This window comes from Vipera ursinii (assembly GCF_947247035.1).
Source record: "Vipera ursinii genome assembly, chromosome: 1".
In the NCBI taxonomy this organism is placed as follows: Eukaryota; Metazoa; Chordata; class Lepidosauria; order Squamata; family Viperidae; genus Vipera; species Vipera ursinii.
In genome coordinates, this window is record NC_139512.1 from 158939080 (window position 1) to 158962313 (window position 23234).

A 23234-nucleotide genomic window follows, 5' to 3' on the forward strand; every position below is an offset into this window, starting at 1 on the left:
CTGGGCGCTATCTAACAAAATGAAATTCAGTGGTGAAAAAAGTAAGGTTCTACATTTAGGCAAGAAAAACCAAATGTACAGGTATAGCAGGGGGTACCTTGCTCAATAGTAGTAACTATTGGATCTCGGAGTCCTAGTGGACAATCACTTAAATATGAGCCAGCAGTGTGCTGCAGCTGCCAAAAAAGCCAACACAGTGCTAGGCTGCATTAACAGGGATAGAATCAAGATCACGTGAAGTATTAATACCACTTTAAAAGGCCTTGGTAAGGCCACACTTGGAATACTGCATCCAGTTTTGGTCATCACGATGTAAAAAAGATGTTGAGACTAGAAAGAGTACAGAGAAGAGCAACAAAGATGATTAGGGGACTGGAGGCTAAAACATATAAGGAACAGCTGCTTGAATTGGGTATGACTAGTTTATGAAGAGAAGGACGAGGAGGGATATGATAGCAGTGTTCCAATATCTCAGGGGCTGCTACAAAGAAGAGGGAATCAAGCTATTTTCCAAAGCACCTGAGGGCAAGACAAGAAGGAACAGATGGAAACTAATCAAGGAGAGAAGCAACCTAGAACCTAAGGAGAAACATCCTGACAGAACAATTAACCAGTGGAACAACCTGCCTCCGGAAGCTGTGAATGTTCCAACACTGGAAGTTTTTAAGAAAAGACTGGACAGCCATTTGTCCGAAATGGATTTCCTTCCTGAGCAGGGGGTTGGACTAGATGATCTTCAAGGTCCCTTCCAACAACAACATCATCATCATTATGATTATTATGATTATTATTGGATTTCCCTTCCAAGATTGAAGGCTGATCTCAGGAGGAAAAATGTTTCCCAAGAGTTGTAGGATGGAAACATTTTTGGCTTAGTAATCCTTTGTGGTTTATGTAGATTTTTTAGACCTTTACCACTGTAGTTCTTTCAGTGTTCCCAATTTTTTAATTCTCTTCTACTTTTACTATCATAAATTACTTCAGTATGAAGTAATGTCTGCTTTTTTAAAAAATGCAGATCTTGAAGAAATGTTTTTAGACATTTAGAAGCTGAGGGAATAGTGTCCATTTAGACCTGCCAAATGTGTTAGATAAATACCACATCCTGCAACATGCGTTTCATGGAACAAGCTGATTACTAAGGAAGATGGGGATATGGGGATTGTTCCTTCTTGCTCAAATAAAGTAACATTACTATAATTACAACTTTTAGGAATGGTTTCATATGTTTCAAATGGTTACTTCATTACAATATTAAGGTATATTTACTTGAAAAATATCTTGTCCTAAAATAAATTTAGAAATAAGATCAGTTTATCCATTTGTTCAATAGACGGACTCACAATACAGATAATAAATGTTTCAGAGTAAGTTCAACAAGTAATGGAAGCTGATTAAACTGATTGTGTGCAACTTAAAAGACTTTGCAGATGAAAAAGGAGGCAGCTGAATACTTGGCAGTGATGTAAAGACAAAATTTAGTTGCATTACATGCAAAACACCATCCTTTTAAAAATTCAGAATGAATAAGTACAATAACAGAAATATAAATAATCCAAAAAAGAATGAAAAGCATATGAGTAATCCTCTATGTTAAAGTGGTATTTCCAGCAACACATTAGATAAATTGATAACTTGTATAATATAAATATTGAAATGGACTTTTTAATAGAAATTTTGTATTTCCATAGTGATAATATAAATGGATTTATCAACAACAAAATAATATCTAGCTGGAAGCAGTTCCTGGAAACTGAGGTAAAGAGAGCAAAAGGAGGCTTGGGCCATATCCAGTTATTCCCATCCATCAACAAGCATAAAACAAGTAATTTCTCCTGACCTCAAAATCTGAAAAAGCTGAGGAAATAAAAGAGAGAATCTGCTCCCATTGGAGACACATTCAAGACCTCTGAAACCCTTCACACTATAGATTTCCCTTTCTTTGCTATAGAAAAAAAGGAACTTCACACTAAGTCCAATATATTGCTCATATATAGATAATCTTTGAGGTGTAGCAGTCTCACAGATTTTTTTTTGAAAATTTATAATGACTTAATATCATGGAGAGTGGGGAAAAAACCAGCTACTAACTACAGCTTAGTAGGAACTGCATCAAATTTTTCCCCGAACATGTTATTTCCAACTTTTTCAGAGTGTTATTTCAATATATTCCCAATAATTTTAAGGCAAAAGTGGGCAAAAATGGCTATAGAAAAGTTTCTGAACAGGTTAGGTGGGAGGGAGAGAGAAGCAATTGACCTCCGTTCAAGCAATCCTGTTGAATATCACCGCTTCCTTTTTACAGACTTTATTCTAGGATGTGCAAAGGGTCATGTGCAGAAACTGTTCCATGTATGGAACAGCTAATGGTGGAGTGGTTTGTATTTGCACTGAAATGTCTGTCTGGTTTTGGCTTGGGCCAAAACATGTATTCTGGACAGAAGTGTTTTCAAAGGAATGAGGGAGAGCAGGAAAAAGCAAAGGATATGGGTGTCCCACAGTGAAACTCTCCTGCCCCCTTTCTGATTTTATGAAAGGCTTCCTTGCGCTGCTTCCCCTTAACCAGGGGTAGGCAACCTTGGTTCTTTTATGACTCGTGGACTTCCACTCCCAGAATTCCTGAGCCAGTATGGCTCAGCTTGGAAACCTCTCCCTTTTTCCTCAGCATGGCTGGCTCAGGAATTCTGGGAGTTGAAGTCCACAAGTCATTAAAAGAGCCAAGGTTGCCTACCCCTGCCCTTAACCATCACCGTTGTCTTTACTTAAGGAAGGCACTGGGATGGCTGTCACATAAGCCGTGCAGGAGAAGAAGAGTGACATGCCAGCCTTGCTGTCCTCACCCAGTTAGACCTCCAGGTGATTTTTTTTCCATTTCTGTTTTTGTTTTCAGCGGAAATCTGAAGTGCTCCAAGATTCAATTTTGCAGCCTTCCTGGAATAGCTCAGCAGAGCTTCTGAGACATGATATTTTCAGTTTGAAAAAAAAACCACACTTAATGTTTTCTGCATATTGCGATTTCATTCTCCTTCCCAGAAATCTGGGTAGTGTTTTTGGCTTCTCTCCTCTAACAGACCGTTGACTGTTAATGTTGGGGGAAAATAGGCGGAGTACACAGGCGCTTCCTAGGAAGCTATAAGACCGTCCAGAGCCTTCTGTGGGACACCCCAATGTTTTAATGATGAAAATGGGGGGAAATCACAGTATTCTTCCCATATTTCTACCTTTTTTGCATCATGAAAACTAGCTGAGTGACTCTGGTAGTCATTCTCTCTTAGCCCAACCCACCTCACAGGGTTGTTGTTGGCAAAATAGGAGGAAGGGATATTACGTATGTTGGCTACCTTGAGTTGCTTATAAAAATAATAAACGTGGGACAGAAATAACAATGTGACTATTAAGTTAGATGCTTATGCTAAGGATACAGTTTCTAATACAGTCCACATAATTTTATAGGATTCCAGATGCTACCTTCTTCCTTTTATTAGCCAGGGCTTCCCAAAATTTCTTATGTCTTACCTGCTTAAAATCCATTAGAACAAACAGCTGCATAATATCTTTTGAATGGTATTTTAATACTCCTCCCAATAACTTGGTAAATATTCAGAATATTGTTCAATATGTTCATGTTGTCTGTATTTTTGCTTGAAAAATGATAATTACGATTACTTGTTTTATTTTCTCCTCTGTTATTCATCTTTTATCCCCCAGTCTTTCTAGTCGAGTCTGCTATCCCTTTAATAATTTGTGTTCCAAATGAGTGGGCATATCCATCCCAGGGTCAGATTTTCAAATCTGTACAAGGTGTCAGTTCAGACCTGAGCTGCCTATTGCTTGGGAAGGAGAAGGAGGAAAGGATAAAAGGAAATATCAAATATCAAAATAACCAACCATTATTTGCTTCATCCATATAGATATATATGCTTCATCCATATAGATATGGAAATGTGATTATTGAAATTAAAAATAGATTGAACAGCCCTTTCCCCTCAGTAATTGTTGATTTATTCCTCATCAATCATGCTGTTGCTCCAACACTCAACAGCACAATTCTCACTTTAAGTAGCCATGACAGTCAAAACATTTCTGGATATATCAATGAAGAAAGATTTGATTAATTTCTGTTATAACTCAGTTTCCTCATTTCTTTTGCTCTGGTTTCTGGAAAGATTTAAGCAAGATGGGCACATCTCAGTCAATCCTTCAGGGTCACAGACTGAAAGCCATGTCTACCTCTGATCTATTGTAGAATTTAGAAAGGAGAAAATGGGTTGGCAATCTGGTGCTGACAATACTACTTTAAGGGACAGAAACAACCTTGGTTCCAGTGGGGAGCCCTAGAATAAAAGTTAAAAGTTAGCCTCAGTATGAAATTACCTGGGGGCTTTGATGAGCATGGGGGAAAGTTAAATATTTTGAATGCTTTGGGTAATGTTTTAAAGAAAATAATGCACACTATGCTTCCTTCTTTGCCACAATCCTGACCAAAAATCTGCTTTCTGGTATATCAATGAGCTACAACTGACATCTTTTGTGCTTAACTGAAGCACATTGTCACAAGATAAGCTTTTTTTCAGGACATTGCTGGCAACGGCATGTAGTGTGCATTGTGAGGAAAACAAACTGTTTTAAGTTATGTTCCTGAATGTAAAGATATATTTCCAGCTCTGTGGTCTCCTTAGTCTGGGATTACATGCTAGATAGATAATCAGTTGCTACTGGTTGCAAGGGTTAGAACACTCACAGTCAGGTCTGGAGGCAGAGAACTTGCCTGGGAAATGAGTGGGAGGATGCAGTTGGATGTCCCATTGGGATTTGGTTGACCATTCTGGGAGCAGAGTGTAGAACTAAAATCTTTGAGCCAGCAAACTGTCTGTACTTCATTTGCTAGCCTATTACATCTAATTAAGGGGATAAATTATCACTGTAGTTAAAAGATACCTTGAGAAAAATTATTTAATGAGGAGTGAAACATTTGGGATATTTCTAATAATCACATTAAAATAGTATACTTGGCAGACTTCCTAAAACAGAGGGACAATGACTGAAATGACGATTGGATTATCAGCGTAAAGAAAACAGTCTGATACTTGCCATTGCTAAAGTCACAGATGGACTTCGTAATGTTGATTAAAATACGTGGAACACTGGGGGAATTTCTATCGCTCTCTGGGCCAAACCAAGCTTTATCTTACTTAAGTTAATACAGTTAACGTACGCATTCTACGTATGCTCAGGTTGGCTCAGAGGATGCATAACTCCTTCCAATACTGCTATGAGGCTGAAAATACCACAGTGAGCAGCTCACTTGCTTGGGACCCTTCTGTGCTGGAAAGGGGCCCTTGGGAAGCCAGATTTCCTTGGAATGCCCTTACCTTGACCTCCCTCCCCCAGTGTAGAGAGGAATATGACCTTGATGGGGTGGGGGGGCAGAGAGAGATTAATCTGAGGGAACACCTGCTGCCGGCCTCAACTCCCCATCGTCTTGTGCGCTCCCACAGGGAGGGCCTTCTTAGGGTACCGCCGGTGAAGGACTGCCGGCGGGTGACTCCCAGAGAGAGGGCCTTCTCTGTGGGTGCGCCTGCCCTTTGGAACCAACTTCCGATGGAACTTAGGACTGCCTCCGACCTCCGCTCATTCCGCCGGGACCTGAAAACTTGGCTCTTTGAGCTGTCGGGCCTAGACTGAGGGGTTTTAATTGGGTTTTAACTTTTTAAATTTTGGGCTTTAAATTTAATTAATTGTTTTAAATTTTTTAACTTTTGTATGGTATGATTTTAATTGCCCTGTAAACCGCCCTGAGTCCTACGGGAATAGGGCGGTATATAAGTCAAAATAAATAAATAAATGTCAGGGTAGACGAACGTTGCAGAAGCCCAGAGTTACAATAATATCTTGGGACACCCCACTAGTTCATGATATATAAAAGAAGGAGGGAGGAAAGCTCTTTGAGACTTGCAAGAATTTTGTTCCTATAGTAGCTAATCTCAATCAAAATATTTTTATGCCTCTTTCGTGGTCTGGCCTACCTCAAAGGGTTGGCTTCCAATTCAACAAAACATTGACACAATAAGAAATAAAAACGATACTAAAAGCAATCTCGGGCCTAACACTTTGAGGCAAGGGTGTGACTCTTTAAAAGACATTGAAGCATGCTTTTCCACATCATCAACCTTTCGTAAAACCATGATACTACTAGCTATTACGCAGTTACTCAGCAGCTCTTCGGAAACCTTTTTGTCAAAAAGAATAATGAAAAGGAGTCTAGAAAATTCCATCCATCTTTATTATGTTCCAGCCCATCAGGAAAGCCATTAAACAAACCACAGACACTATTGCACACATCATTTATGCCAGGAAGTTTAATTTGGTACTCTGCTTAATTGCGGAGCCCCTGATATTTCCTGGGTTTTTCCCTGATCTGGTTTGTCATTCCCATTATTCCAACAATACACTTGCCGCAGTAAACACGCGCCCTAAGGAACGGCTGTTGTATGATGGTGTCTTTCTAAATATCATTGGCCAGCGCTATACAGTAGTGTACACTGTACCTGCTGTCTCTTGGGTCAGATCCCTCATTGCCCTTAAGCTCGTCAAATTACCAATCAATCATATGTTAGCTAATGTATGAAACAGTTGCTGGAGACCTATTTGTGAGATACTTGACTGCAGTTGGAATTTCTGCATTGCATTTTACCCCACTGTGGTAATATCGGCTATGCAGATAATTATAGGAGGAGGCAGGAGAGCTGGCAACCACCCTGCTGCAGATTTATTGCAGATGCCTACGCCCCAACAGGGGAATTGCTAGGAAGTTCACACACGTTCTAGCCTGCAGCTGAAAGGAGAGGCTCCGCTCCAGCTTGAAAGGCCACAGGAGAAGCCCTCCAGTCAGTGTATATGAAACTTAGGCAAGACACTTTCCAAGCAATATGCACCAGAATTTCCCTGATGCAGGCTCTGAATGTTTCCATCCTTCTGGTAACCCTTGTAAAATTGCAGGCATTGCTTAAGAGCAAGACGTACAGAATTGCCAAGCAAGATGTGTGCTACTTCCTATTTAGGCAAAGGCTTTTATACTTCTCTGGATTTTGAATATGAAAATACGGACTAAATCTTGGTACAATTGCTAATTCCAGCATTCAGAGTTTTATCGTATTCTGCTGTTGTTGCCAATTCACCCCACTTCAGAAAAGTCCTCTGCTTAGGAGAATCAGTGACAAGATCCTGCCTGTTGTTTTACTCATTGGGCTCAGGAATTTCCTAATAAAGGAGAATATTTGTAACAGGGTTGAAATGAGGGGTCCTTGGTGCTCTCTGAGCTTGGTTGTTTTCTTGCAGACGTTTCATTGCACAAACTGGGTAACATCATCAGTCCTGTGATGTTACTAGCACTAGCGCTGATCATGTTACCTAGTTTGGGTAATGAAACATCTGCAAGAAAGCATCCAAGGCCCGAGAGCATCGAGCACCTCTCAGCTGTTTGTTCTTCCTATCTGATAGTTTAATCATCAGCTTCCCAAATCCTAAGGTGAAGACTTCATTTTATTCCCTCTTGTTAAATTCCTCAAGAACAATAGAAAAATGTTGCCAGCTAGTCAGAGGAGAACCTACGTCCATTATACACAAGATGGTGAATGAGGACAGGTGACTCTTTTCCAGAAAGTAATCGATCCTTCTTTATCATTTTCTTAGGGGTTTTTTTTACACTCAACCAATTTCAGCAAACCACCCCCACCCTAATCTTGCTTTGTCCACTTGCCTTGCTATTTGTCCAAAAGAGAGGGGCCCATAGATTCTGGCAATTTCATCAAAATGACAACAGTGGCGTTGTGCCATTGCAATATAAGCTCCATCCCTTTTGCAGATGCATGTAAAACCATAGACAGAAGGTGCAGAGCCTGTATGATGTCAGTGCAGTGTTTTGTCAGCTGACATCCACACACCCCCAGCATTATTGCCTCTGGTCCTACAGCCAATCTAGGACACAGAGTGCTGTTCATTATTTATGTATTTATTAAATTTAAACAGCTGCCCGTCTTAGCCTGTGACTCTGGCTGGGGCACACAATTAAAAACACAACGTCAAAACTATATAATTAAAACCTTTAAAGTTAAAACTGTTAAAACTGTGATAACAACAAAGGGAGAGTGCATTTTAATTCTACACACAATACAACCTCTTAATGGGCTCTACACTGGCACAGGATCCCCCAGACCTAATGGTAAAACCAAGATTTAAGGGCCAATGTCACTTTGGGGGAAAAGGGGGAGAAATGTTCCAGTGGGTGGGTGCCTTGGCAAAAAGACTTTTCTGCATCCTGCTGAATGAAGCTCCTTGGCCAACTCAAGCTCCCACAGCCCCTCCTGCCGACCTGATAAGACAGGTAGATGTAATGAGAGAGGTGGACTCTCAAATACAGTAATCACAATCAGATACTGCAGTTCCATATTTCCATGTTAACTTTGGTTAACAGTTAACATTTTTAAGTCTTATGCACTTAGTGAGATCGTCACAGTAACTCGGTCTTCATCCTTTTTTCCCCCCCACTAAACTGCTAACTGCTTAATATCTGTGTAAACCTTAAAGTGCTAGTAGCAACAACTGAACACTAAATGATTACAGTATTTGATTGCCTTGGGTGTCATTAACCTCACGCATTCTTCAGTTTGATAGGCTATTAATTATAGTTTGGATTTTGGACCTCTAGAATGTATAGGCCTGTTTCATATTCTTTATCATTTGGGTTCCAGAGGATTGACACGGTAGGACAGAGGTGTCAGGCATGTGGCCCACAACACTCCTGGGTACAGCCCAAACCAGATTAAAACCTGTTGGGTAATATTTAGGAAAATCGAAATACAACAAAACGTAACATTACATTTTAAAACTAAATGCAAGTAGTCCTCACTTACTGACTGCCTCGTGCAGCAACCGTTCAAAGTTACAATGGCTAAAAAAAAATAATGTTGTGACCAGTCCTTATATTTATGACTGTTGCTCTGTCCTGCAGTCACGTGATTGCCATTTTCAGGTTTGGCTTGGAAAACAGGCAGAATTAATACAGAAGGCGGAAGTAAAATTGTGGGTCCAAAAATTATACCAGAAAAAAAATTAAAGGTTAAAATTCAGTTGAAACCAGAATTCTTCTTGCTGTGATTAATGGATAGAAAATTAGAAAAGAGTTATGGACATTGTTTTTGTATATAATAAGTGCTGCGAGGGTATTGTGTACATAACAATAGAAAGATTCTCAAGTGCCCATGCTCTGACCTGGCTGGTGAAGATGGCAGAATTAACAGAGATGGCACTTGTCTGATTAGAGAAAGAACAATGACCACCTTTATTAGCTGTTGGAAACTCCTTATGGACTTTTTGCTGAAAGAAGAAAAAAATGAATTTGTTAATTTATGGACTTGATGATTGGAAAGGGTAGAATATGTAAAGAAGGCAATTATGTTGTAATTTTAAAGAGAGGGTAAAATACGAAGGTAACCGCTGTTAAGAAAATTGGAAGCTGCTTCTTTATAACTTTTCCCTCTCTTTACTCTTTCTCTGTCTCTTTTTCACCTACTTATTACTTTCTTTACTTTTTTTTCCCCCAAAATTTGTGCCGTTTTTGTTCTTTTAAAAAATCTTCGATGAAAGACATATCAAACAAAGAAGGCGGAAGTAAAATCACAAGTGAATGGCCAAAGGTCAAGTAAGACTCTCTGCCTGTCGTGGTCACGTGATTTTCTAAGTCACGTGTGGTTTTCTAAGTCAATATACAGCCGACAGGGTTCTTCATGTGCCATTTAGGGGGCCCAGTTTCTGTTAACTTACTGCCCTGCTGTAAAGTGCAATGCTGTGGAATAGCAGAAGAGCTGCAGGAAGTGACAGAGAGAGGGATAAATGCTTTCCTCTGTTGTGTCTCATTAAAACTCGCTCTACTGAAACATGCATTTGCACTAAAGGGGCCTTCTACTGGCACTCAGGAACACTAGGCTGATCGCGTCAATGGGACCATTTTCATCTGGAGTTAAATAAGAAAAGAAGAGCATACTTCCACTCTCCCTCCCATTCACTGCAGTCTGACTTCTCTGGATACCCTTGTAATTTCTATTTATAGCTCTTTAAAGCAGCCCATTAATTGCTGTCACACAATTTAACATCCCATCCAGCTTGACCCTCTGTCACCCCAAGGCAAGTCTGACATTTAAGACTTCATAATTTAGGACTTCGTAGCAGCTGCCCACTGAACGTAGGAAGCCAGGCAGTGGTGAATAGCATCTCATTAGCGCCCTCCGTAGTAGTCTCAAACAATTAATTGGACATTATCAGTGGTATCTGTCATAGTGGCTGGTTCCACACTAGTTTGTATGGTGACATGGCCACTTTTTAATACGTGCACTTTTTTTTTACATCCTGGTGTCATCCTCAAACCCATGTGGCCCTCATACATTAGGAAATGCAATGTTTATTCAGCCAATGGTCCTTGAGTGGCATCTCCTGGGCAAAAACTGGACTGATTAAAAATTACATTAAATTTAACGAAGATGGCCCCTGTGTATTTAATCATTTTCTGTTGTCATATTAAAAAGCGCAGATTGGCAAGAACATTTGGAAGAGTTCTGGATCATAGATTTTTGACCTCAGTTCTACATCAGACTTTGTTTTTGTCTTAGCCACAAAGATTATTTCGCCCTTTTGATACTCCCTTGCTTCATGCACTTTGACCATGGTTTGGGATGTGGCTTCCAAGCACCCAGCCAGATGGCTCTGTGCTCTGTAATGCATATTAAGTCTATATAGTGTTTTAACGTTATGGCTTCATCTAATGTAATGGGATGTGAACAAGAATTACTATACTGTACGTTCCAATTTATTAAAAGGTAAAATGTATTAAAAGTATACCCTATATTCAGTAATGTGGATTTTGCTACAAAAGATTGAATCTGATTCTCTCCCCCCCACCACCTCCATTGCTCTCTACCTATGGAGATTTCACTTAATTGGCCTTTTTAAAATTTATTTATTTTCCTTCTTTATTATTTTTATAAAGAACTCAAAACACACAATACTGCTTCTCCTCCTATTTTCCCCACTGCAGCAACCCTGTGAGGTGAGCTGGCTGAGAGAAGGCGGCTGCCTTGGAATCACCCAAGTGTATTCCTAATGTTATGTTCTGTAGAGATACCTGAAGAGTTTGTTGTTGTTGTTGTTGTTGTTTTACTTGTAACCTAAAGTAGCGGACCTGAAAATTTCAGCTAGGGGACAGTTCTCGAATCATTAAAAAAACACTTACGGTAGCTTGCAACCTTTACGGACAGAGGAGGGTGCAAGAAAAAAAAAAGTGCCACCGTTGATCTTCCCCATGTAATCGAATAAGGAAGAAAAAGTAAGTTGAGGGAGACTGCAGTCCAACAGGAAATGCCCTGTTCCCTCAAACTCAGGGGTAAAAAGGCCATAGGAAGTAGCCTTAGCATCAGTACAAGTTGCCTTGGGGAAGTAAAATTTTTAAAAAACAAAATGCATGCCCACACTTTATATCCTGGTATGAGTAAGCTGAGGTTACAGATTCTCCTCTGTGGAATCATCTCTGAGCTTGGTTGTTTGCTTGAAGATAGTTCATTAGCAGACGAGGTAACGTCTTTAAGCACTACCTGAAACACCTTTGGCACTGAAGATTCTGTCTAGTTGGCAATGAAACGTCTGCAAGCAGACAACCAAGGACTCCACACTTCAGTCATCAGCTGCACATAGTCTTTGATTTGACTGAGTCCAGAATTTAGGTTGTAAGTCATTGCAGTTGCAAGTCCAATCATCACAGGACCAGACTCAGTTTTACCGCCATAATTGGTAACTAAGTCATTGTGGCTGTTAAATGATTCACATGGTGAAAACTCTAAATTCAGCTTATCCAAAGAGTGCAAAATGCAATCCTGTGGCCACGGGATGGTCCAATCAATTTAAAAAGCACCTAAAATGCAATCACATGACTGCACGGGTGGTGCTGCAGTTATAACTTTGAGGGCAGGTCATGAGTAACTTTTTAAGTCCATTGCAACTTTGAATTGTTGTTAAGTGACCAGTCATAAATCAAGAACTACCTTCTCGGATATTCTCTTCTATTGGTTTCTCCTGTCTCTATGATAACTCAGCTGTTGTGCTTTAAATGTACATGCATTAAGGAAAGTTTTTATTTGCTTAATAACATATGTTTCAGGTTTTTAATGATAAACAATAGCCCAGAAAAATGATAATATAAATATTAGTTTAAAAATAGCCAACGTATTATTTTTAAGTAATTTTAAACTTCTGAACATGAATATTTATGGTTATAACATTTCTATCTATAAAAAGGTTAATCAGAATCAGAGAATAAAAGCATTTATTCCTATTGGACTAACTTATATAACCTATTTGTTAGGTTACTAATTAATGTTACAGAACTATTTTATAAATCAGAGGTCTCCAATCTTTCCGGGCTCGCGGACCAGAGGGAAGGAGAGCAGCTTCAAAATTGGTGTGCGCGTGCACGCGCGTGCGGGGCCACGCACACTGGCGCGGCACTAACAGCCCCGTTCGTGCATGCGCTGGCGCTGTGTGCATGTACAAACAGCTGTGCACCCCCCCATGGTGGCTAGTGGCCCCGTTTATGCCTGCTCGCATGCGCAAATGGGGCTGCGGGTGCTAGCACGAGTGGGGGGGGAAATGCACACCCATGCATGCACGCACCAGGCAGCCATTTCCGCAACCCACTGGCCAAGAACCCGCGGCCCGGTTCCGGGCCACAGCCCATAGATTGGGAATCCCTGTTATAAATGGTAAATGTGTCATCTTAGGTCAATGCCTTGAACCCATGACTATGTGGATCTAAATAGCAAACAGGAAAACTAGCAGGTGGTATATCTTGAATATAATTAGCGAACATTTCAAATGATGTTGTAATCCACTGAATCTGTCAAATAATTTCTGGACTGTGGATTTTGAGAGCATTTCAAAAGTTAACAGGAACTTTCATCTTCCAGAAAAACGTGCTCTCTTTAATATGGTTATTTACAGTCTTGTGGCTTTAGGATGAAACAAGAATTTTTACCCATCAAGGGCCCAAGTGTTCTGCTATGTTTCAACAAGCTAGCAAGCTAACTGAGCTCCTGCTGTGAGAGGGAGTTTACATGAAAAAGAGAAATTTCACCACTACCACCTCTCCCCCACCCAGCTGCCAAACACAGCATTTTCAACTGGATTTAACTTGTCCATGAGTCAGCTTCCTAGTTAAAAAGCAGAAATGTTCACATCTGATTCATAATGCTACCAGACAAGGCACTCCTGGCACTATTAAATCCAAAGCCCTGTCCAATTCCATCTTCCATTCTAAATTGTGGTTCTCTGCTAAGAAAAAATGCAGGGAAAATTAGGAGAAAAGCACAAGACATTATCAAGGTGGAAGGTGTTGCCATTACAATCCTCTTCCATTATTGTGCAGTGACAACAAGAAAAAACAATGGAAGCAACCCAAACTTCAGGATTTAGATGGATCTGAAGAAAAAAACCACACATTAATATTACTTTCATGTGTACAATTTGCCACCTATTGCCACATTATCTTATCTTTTACATTTAAGAGTCTGTCCTCTATCCACCCACTGCCTTTAAAATAATTTAACAATTGTTTCTTCCTAGGTTACATATTCTCAATACAGTTGGTGGACTTTTTCTGAGAATGTCCTTCCATTGGCCAGGAACAAGCTGCAAACCTAACAGAGACATTGGAGAGAGCTGTTAGCTCTATGTTGTGAAGATGAATATTATCAAGATTATGGAGTGATAATTCTGTTGACATTTATAGTTTCATTCATTTTTCTCTATGTTTTGCTCTTGCTTGGTGCAAACAACGTCTAGATTTTAGTAGAACAAGCAAGCATCTGTTGTATAGCCTGAATAGAGAAAATTCATCTTCTGGAGTTGTTGTTTTTTTCTTTCTTAAATTTTTTCTCAGATCCTGTCCTTCGTATACAGTATAAGTGGTGAAAACTGGCTGCTGAACCCCCAAGGTCTTTAGGTGGCAGCATTCTTAACTCTTTGCTGCCACTTAAAGGTGGCTCAGTGGGTTAGGACGCTGAGCTTGTCGATCGGAAGGTCGGCAGTTTGACGGGTCGAATCCCGAGTGCCGCATAACAGAGTGAGCGCCTGTTACTCGTCCCAGCTTCTGCCAACCTAGCAGTTTGAAAGCACGTAAAAATGCAAGTAGAAGAATAGGGACCACTACGGTGGGAAGGTAACAGCGTTCCGTGCGCCTTTGGCGTCTAGTCATGCCGGCCACATGACCACGGAGACGTCCTCGGACAAGCGCTGGCTCTTCGGCTTTGAAACGGAGATGAGCACCGGCCCCTAGAGTCGGAAACGACTAGCATGCATGTGCGGGGGAACCTTTACCTTTACCTAAAGGTTATTCAAAGTGCTGCAGCCAAATCTGGTAGAGAAGGAAAAGAGGGGAAAAAAAGGCCTGTCTAATAACATCCAGTCTGGAAGCCCCTGTGGTCTTTTTCTTTCCAGTTTCTTTGCAATAAACTCAGAACACATGTTGAAACCCAAGATTTTATTAAGCAGGTAAGTTTGTAACTAGCTAATCTAATGGTAGTTTTATTTGGAATTCTGTTTGGGCAGTTGTTGCCTTTTGTTGCGTTTCTGAATTTCCCTTCCCCCCCCAAGTGTTTTGTATCCAGAGATTTTCTTTTACTAGCTTCCTGAGTGCAAGATGAGGCAGTTGGTTAGCTACCCCTTGTGTTTAAAGATTGGCACTAAATTGTTAAATATAGTACTTCTGGATTTTAGGGCTGGACAAGCCACAGCATTTGCTATTTTTCCTAGAGATGAGGTGAAAAAAGAAGTCCTAGTGTGGAACTCCCTAACCAAACAAAAGAGATTCAGGCTGATTTCTAGCAGCCTATCCTAACAACCTTTTGCTGGAAAATTCCTTGAAAAATACTGGGATATTTTTAAATTATCCCTTTTCCCAGTTATCACCTGGCTTCAATATGTATTGCTTCTCCCAGAAGAAGGAAGCTGAAGCAGCCAGCCTGATGATGACGGATGGGATTTTCGTCGAAACGTTGCTCTTACACCTTCAACTCTACGTGGGAAAAAACCCGAATGACCAAGGATCCACATGCAAACACCCGCGAAAACCTCAGAAAACAAATTATATATATATATATATATATATATATATATATATATATATATATATATATATATATATATATATATAATCCTTAACACATATTTCCCTTGCCTTCTAGCTAATAAAAGAGAGAAAGAACCTGTGGCTCAGGAAGTTAAAACAACTGCCTAATATATAATCAACCCAGGTTCGAATCTCAGATAAAGGGTATGACTGACTGATGAGAACATAATAAGTTCAAAATGATCATCTCAGCCTCCCAAATTCTTTATTAGCAATTTGAATAATTTACACAAATAATGAGCTGTCATAAGTTGACTATATCCTGTGGATAAGCCTTGAGTCAGGCCAAAGCAGGAAAGAAAGAGTTAATTAGCAAGGTGCATTCAAAAAGACTTGACAAATTCCTATACATACATACATACATACATACATATATGAAAATACCCTAATTTCCCCACTTGCCAGTCTAGTTCAATTATTGGATTTCTTAATTCTGTATTCCAAGCATCTTTTAAACTGGAAAGACAATTTCATAATTTGTAATAATAGCATACTGTATCAATCTTTGACATTATTTCTTTTGGTTGTGTCCAATAATATTAAATTCTCAAAAATAGTACAGGTAACCCTCAACTTACAGCCCCAGTTAGGCCCAAAGTTCTGTTGCTAAGCAAGGCAGTTAAGTGAATTTTGGCCCATTTTACAACCCTTTTTGCTACAGTTGTTAAGTGAATCGCTGCAGTTCTAAAGTGAATCATGAAATCATTAAGCTAATCTGGCTTCCCCCCCTGTCAGAAGCAGTCTACGAGAGTTTCAAATGGTGATCACATGACCCCAAGACAGGGCAACTGTCATAAATACATGCAACCTGCCAAAGGCCTTTATTTTGATCACATGACCATGGGGATGCTGTAGCAGTCATAAATATGAATCACTTTTTCAGTGCCGTTGTAACTTTGAACAGTCACTAAATAAATGGTTGTAACTTGAAGACTCTCTATATATGGGCAGGTTCTTGACTTTACCTAATATTTCAGTGTTAAGCTCTTGCCAGAAAAAGCAATATAACTGGCAGACAGCCCAGTCTCTTATTTCATGGCCCAATATTGGTATAGAAATAAATAATCCTGTAAAAGTTATAATTCTTCAAAAATTTTAATTGATTTAACCCATATTAAAGTTCTGTAAAAAGTCATTAGAAGGACTAGAGGAAATTGCCACCCATCAAAACTATTTTTGTTTTCAAAATTTGTAATATTGTGCCAGTCAAGTATTATTAATTTTGTATATTTTGGGGAAATTTTTCATCTGGAAAAATTCAAATAATTCAATAATTCAATAATTCAAAAGATTGCCAGCTTCTGATATAATATCTGTACTAGCCCTCTGCTTAGTTGGGTGCTTCACTATAAATGGAATCAAATAGCTTAATCCTGCTGATTTATAATAATTATTTGTGAGCCCCCAACTTCCCTGTGACTGATACAAAATCTTTCTATTGTTTTCTTATAATTGAAACTATAGCCTTCAGTTTTTGTTGCCATTTCATTAGTATTTTGTCTGGCGTTTCAAATGGGAACGATTTGAAACAAATTAAGTTTGGAAAGGACCTACATTTCAGTTTTAGTGAAATTAGTATGATTACAAAACAGTCTCTCAAATGGTTTCCCAAGTTAGGTTTGTTGTATCTATTTGTACAATCCAACAATTCACTTAAAATAAACTGATTGTCAATTTATTTAAGGCAACAACATTCTTTATTGCATGACATTCCTAAATTTCTTGAAAATGTAACAATTGATTTTTCAATTACAAATGCTTTCTTGATTCCCTTATTAGAAAAAAAAATTGCTAATAAAACGTAGAATAATGACCTTTCAGAGGCAAGAATCAATCATCATACTTGGACAGATTAAATTCCAAAACACAAAATTGCAACAGGTGTAATCTTGTCAATTCTTGTTATATATGGATATGGTGAACAACTTTTGGACTTTTTAAATTAGTGGTGACTTTTACCTTTCATTTATTCATCTTCTTTTTTGTATTTGTCCTCACAGCTTTGTACATTCTTTGTTTGCTTAATACTTTTCTCTTTGTGTAAATTACTATTCAATGTTTAAAAATCTAAATAAAAAACTGGAACAAGTCATGATTGTTTTCCCTTTTGTATTCCTATTGTAAGATGTTGCTGCTTGCATTGTCAACCGTACTCCATTTATCAAGAACTACCAGTCAGCCAAACAGCTCAAATTAATTTTCAAAAGTCGCCACAATGAAAGTCTACATCTACGGAATGTCAGGCAGTTCCCATTATCACCAATAGTAATTTTCTCCTCAGCAGATATATGCAGGTGGGGAATTTAGATTAGGATTGAAGAAAGATGAAAAGCGTTCTTCCATAAAGTGGACTTGATCCAGAACCTCATCTCTGCATTTTGCTATTTAGTTAAAAGGAAAAATGCCCTCACAACGTACAAGTATCAATTATGTATTTGATTTGATTAAGTTTACAGTAAATGTGAGGCAAAAATAAAGGTGGGGGGGGGAGCAGAAAAACAGGCATGTATAAATCTGAGATCTTCAAATGCCTTAGCTTTGGACCTATCCCTTTTACTAGTTTAAAGTACTATTCGCTACCCTTGCAAACTACCCTATCATGAATTTTTCTGCCTTTGTTGCTATGACCCATCCTGACTCCATGAACTTTGTTGTGACTCAGTCCCAATACTGCGTGGAGAAGGCCTGATGGGTACAATAAAGTGATCTGTTGATGTCTCTCACTTAGCTGTCTTCCCTACGTTAAGTCACCACCCAGCAGGAAAAATATCTGCCAGTGGTGATGTTCTAACAGGCTGGAGCTGTAGGATTCTGCCAGCAATGGTGCTGAAAAGGGATCTGGGCCCTTCTGGCTTCTGGTCTCTCTGTCTTTCATCTCCGTGCTTTTCCCTGTGCCCCTCCTACAACAACTCTTCCAAAACAGGTGAAGAATTTTTTATTTATTTTATTTCAGATCGGAGTTTTGAAGGAAGCGGAATCCCAGGTGGTGCTTTTGCTTAAGTTTGCTTTCTCTGTCCCTTTTTTCTTTCCTTTTTATAGGCAATAAATATCACATCCAAATGCCTAGGTCAGTGGTGGCGAAACCTTTGGAGACCGAGTGCCCAAACTGCAACCCAAAACCCACTTATCTATCATCGGGTGCCGAGTGGGTGTGGCCCATTGGCTGGGCGTGGCTGCGGTGGTAACGGCAGACTGGGTGGGACTAAAAAGTTCAATCAATTCCAACTTTGCAAGATCTTTTTCTCCCCGCGAGAAGTTGAAATTGATTGATTGATTGAAACTTTTTTTTTTTGCACACAGCAGTGAAGGCCTAAAACAAAAAGGTTTTATAAAACCCAGCTGAAGGCCTAGGACTGGGACGACAGGGTGCATGCCCACAGAGAGGGCTCTGCGTGCCACCTGTGGCACGCGTGCTATAGGTTCGCCACCACGGGCCTAGGTGCTTTGTTTGGGACAGGGAGGGACTGGTGCCATCATTCCACCCAACGCTTTATACCTTTACCCTCAAATCAAATTCAGTTTTTGTTCTGCCTCCATTCCTTTTGTCCCTCCCCTACTTTTTGGAATGTGGCACCTGACATCTAACTCAGTGAGCATATTTGGCTATTAATTAGCCTGAAGACAAATTGGAACCTAACAGGATATATAGGCTAGTGAGAGTTCAACAATAGCCATAGAAAATTCTGCAAAACGGTGGGTGCAACATCACAGTCCTAGTCCCAACCTTCGTACATGCAGCGACATCTCCTTCCTTCCCTCCCTCCCTCCCTCCCTCCCTCCCTCCCTCCCTCTCTCTCTCTCTCTCTCTCTCTCTCTCTCTCTCTCTCTCTCTCTCTCTCTTTCACACACACACAATGTCACATTTGTCATCTTGCAGATTTTGATGCAATAATCCCCTGCTGATGCCCTTGATAGAATCTTTAAAGAGAATCAATTGAATTACAATATTCTGCTCTGTATGAGTTCTCCCACCGTTGGGCCTATCTGTACACGAGTAAAGGTAAGTGGGAATCCAACAGCAAACTAACAGCCAAATGCTACAATTTGCTACTTCATTCCTCCAAAAGATGAACTAATAAGGCATCAGTAAATTCAAGATAAACTCATTTTTCTTCTCCACATTACTATTGGAGAGAGATTGTGTGTGCACAAACACAAATACATGCAGTCTACTTTTAATCTTTTGTTGCTGGGATAATGATAATAATGATCAGCTCTATAACAAGAATCTCCAGGCATCACAGCAATGAAATTAAATTACAATCTTCGTAACCAGCTTCCTTATTTTAACTTTACGAGGAAATAAATATCTATCTATCATGGGATCAAGCTATACAGCCTTAAAACTCTTTAATAGCTCCGAAATAAATCTACATATATATAAAACAAGGTGGCATAGAAAACACTGTACCAATATTAGACTATTGGTTGTCTTTTTATCTCTGGTTAAGCAATTATTATATACAGTAGAGTATTTCTTGATTATATGCAATATAATGCTTTTTCCCATCTATTCTGCTACTTGTTTTAGAAGTGCAGTAACTAATAACTTTGAAGTATTCATCTTGATTTTGTCATGAAACTGAAATTTCAGATCATCAATCTTTGTTCTGGTAACACAATACTTAAAATTGCAAATCTCTATCAGCTATGAAAAACTCCAATACAGTAGCAGGAATTAACATATAATTCAATGCAATTATATGCTAGCTACAAAGCATTGCATTTTACTGAGATATTAGACAATAACAGTTTCGTGAATGAACAAAAGCAACAATTGTCATACAGAATTTTCATATAATATAAACGTCAGTACAAAGGTTCACAGAATTAGCAAATAGATGTCAATAAAATCAATACAATATCAGATTCAGGGTTAATGACTTCAAATTAATGCACATCCCACCATAGAGTCAATTAAATGATTTTTTTGAGAAGTATCCATTCTGGAACAGCCCAAACCAGCTATTTTACACTGCTCTTTTCAGAGCAGGTCTTGTATTAACAACAATGGGTGTGATTCTCCCTTCCACAGGTATGATGTGTAGAAAGCATTTGGCACAGAATTGAAGTGCCAAAATGCTTTTATTTGGCACTTAAGACTGAAGGCTAAAACATGAAAAATTGTTGCAGAAATTGGGTATGTCTGGTTTAATGAAAAGAAGGACTAAGGGTGACATGATAGCTGTGGTATTCCAATATCTCAGGGGCTGCCACAAAGAAGAGGGAGTCAAGCTATTCTCCAAAGCACCTGAAGGCAGGACAAGAAGCAACGGATGGAAACTAATCAAGGAGAGAAGGAACCTAGAACTAAGGAGAAACTTCCTGACAGTTAGAACAATTAATCAGTGGAACAACCTGCCTCCAGAAATTGTGAAGACTAGAGGTTTTTAAGAAGAGATTGGACAACCATTTTTCTGAAAGGGTATAGGGCTACTGCTAAGCTTGTAAGCCGCCCTGAGTCTTCGGAGAAGGGCGGGATATAAATGGAATTAAAATAAAATAAAATAAAAATTTTATTGACATCTATTTGCTGGTTCTGTGAGCCTTATACTGACTTGTTTATATTATGTGAAAATTCTGGTAATGACAATTGTTTTTATTCATTCACAAAACTGCTATTGTCTAATATCTCAGGAAAATGAAATAATTTGTAGCTAGCGTATAATTGCATAAAATTAAAATTCTCAGCCTGGGCCAGAGAGCTCGAAGAGCCAGGTCCTTAGGTCCCGGTGGAATGAACGGAGGTCGGGGGCAGTCCTAAGCTCCACTGGCAGCTGGTTCCAAAGGGCAGGCACACCCACTGAGAAGGCCCTCCCCCTGGGTGTTATCCGCCGGCAATCTTTTACCGGCGGCACCCTGAGAAGACCCTCCCTGTGGGAGCGCACTGGACGAAGGGAGCTTGATGCCGGCAGCAGGTGTTCCCTCAGATATCCCGGACCCTCGCCATTTAGGGCTTTATAGGTCATCACCAGCACCTTGAATCTCACCCAGAGGGCAACTGGGAGCCAATGCAGCTCGCGGAGTAGAGGTGTTACATGGGAGTATCGGGAAACCCCCATCACAACTCGCGCAGCCGCATACTGCACCAGCTGAAGCCTCCGAGTGGTCCTCAAGGGCAGCCCCATGTAGAGAGCGTTGCAGTAGTCTAAACGGGAGGTCATATTTAGTTGCATATGAATTAAACGTTCCACTTTCATAGAGAAAAATGACTGCAGCAAAGTTTTGCGTTACAGTACTTTCAGCCTGTTTTATTGCTGAATTGTTGTATTAGCTTGTTTTAACCATAACGTTTAATAGCTACACATGCAATTTGCGGCAGAGAACTGGGTAATCTGCAATGCTGATTATAGAAACATAATCAGAAAAAAACTAGTGGTCCATCAAGTGGTCCATTGAGACCTTTGTTTTATTTTTATTTATTATTTTTATTTATTATTATTTTTATTTTATTAATTTTTGTCAGATGATTGATTTTATTTATTTATTTAATGGGACTTATATACCGCCCTATCTCCCAAAGGACTCAGGGCGGCTAACAACAAGAGAATACAAGAGAATACAAATATTAAAATTAAAATTAAACTATACTGTATCTATAACCCCAATTAATAAAACCTTAAAACCAGATTAAAACCCCCATTATCATCAGTCCACGTCGGCCTGTTGGAAAAGAAATGTCTTAAGGTCACGACGAAAGGACCGGAGGTCTGGAGTCGTCCGGAGCTCCAGGGGAAGCTGATTCCACAGGGCAGGTGCCCCCACAGAGAAGGCCCTCCCCCTGGGGGTCACCAGCCGACATTGTCTGGCCAACGGCACCCTGAGGAGGCCCTCTCTGTGTGAGCGCACAGGGCGATGGGAAGTCATTCCTGGGAGCAGACGGTCCTGCAAGTATCCCGGGCCTAAGCCAGATGATACACATCCCAAGCACGTTTAAACTCAGTTACTAATAATTGACCCACTACCTCCACTGGAAGTTGGTTCCAAGCTTCTGCTACCCTTTTTGTGAAGTAATACTTTCTAATTATGCATCTGCTTTTAAACTACTGTATACTTCATATATTGTGATTTATGTTTTATCAATGTCATATATATTGCCATAGCAGCTTTCCATAGGGGCCAAGTCTTAAACTGAAAAATGGAATACATTAAGTATTCTGAACATTGCTACCAGTTAAGCTGCAGGAATCAACATAATTTTACGTTTTACGTTTTATTTAATTTATATACCGCCCTTCTCCCTGGGGACTCAGGGCGGTTCACAGGGCATATAAATAAAAATACAATACTATACCAAAGTTAAAACAGAGATTAAATCAATGCCCAATTAAAAAACAATAATACAATCTAAAATAACAATTTAAAACCCAGCTCCCCCATCAGGCCAGACCGGCCAATTCAAACAAATGGGTCTTCAGACCACGACGGAAAGTTCGGAGGTCCGATGCCGTCCGGAGCTCCACCGGCAGTTGGTTCCACAAAGCCGGGGCACCCACAGAGAAGGCTCTCCCCCTGGGGGCCGCCAGTCGGCATTCCCTGACCGGAGGCACCCTGAGGAGGCCCTCTCTGTGGGAACGCACAGGGCGGAGGGGAGTTGAAGCCGGCAGCAGGTGGTCCCCGAGGTACCCCGGACCCATGCCATGTAGGGACTTAAAGATCATAACCAAGACCTTGAACCTCACCCGGAAGACAACTGGTAACCAATGCAGCTCGCGGAGCAAAGGTGTAACATGGGAGTACCGGGAAACTCCCAAGACAACTCTCGCGGCCGCATTCTGTACCAGTTGGAGCCTCCGAGTGGTCTTCAAGGGAAGCCCCATGTAGAGAGCATTACAGTAGTCAAGGCGAGAGGTCACGAGCGCATGAGTGACCGTGCACAGGGCATCCCGGTCCAGATAGGGCCGCAACTGGCGCACCAGGCGAACCTGGGCAAAAGCCCCCCTAGTCACGGCCACTACATGATCTTCTAGGGTAAGCCGTGAATCTAGGAGGACTCCCAAGTTGC

At 40.2% G+C, this 23234-nt stretch overlaps 1 long non-coding RNA gene across 1 annotated transcript in view; it reads left to right on the forward strand.

The window, feature by feature from the left end:
- Window positions 1-15221, forward strand: part of LOC310631570 — a 19345-nt gene extending 4124 nt beyond the window's left edge. The window contains exons 2-3 of the long non-coding RNA XR_014490664.1: window positions 13666-14080; window positions 14431-15221. This is a non-coding gene — a long non-coding RNA (uncharacterized lncRNA). The remainder of the gene's footprint in view (window positions 1-13665; window positions 14081-14430) is intronic.
- The last annotated feature ends 8013 nt before the right edge of the window (window positions 15222-23234 follow it).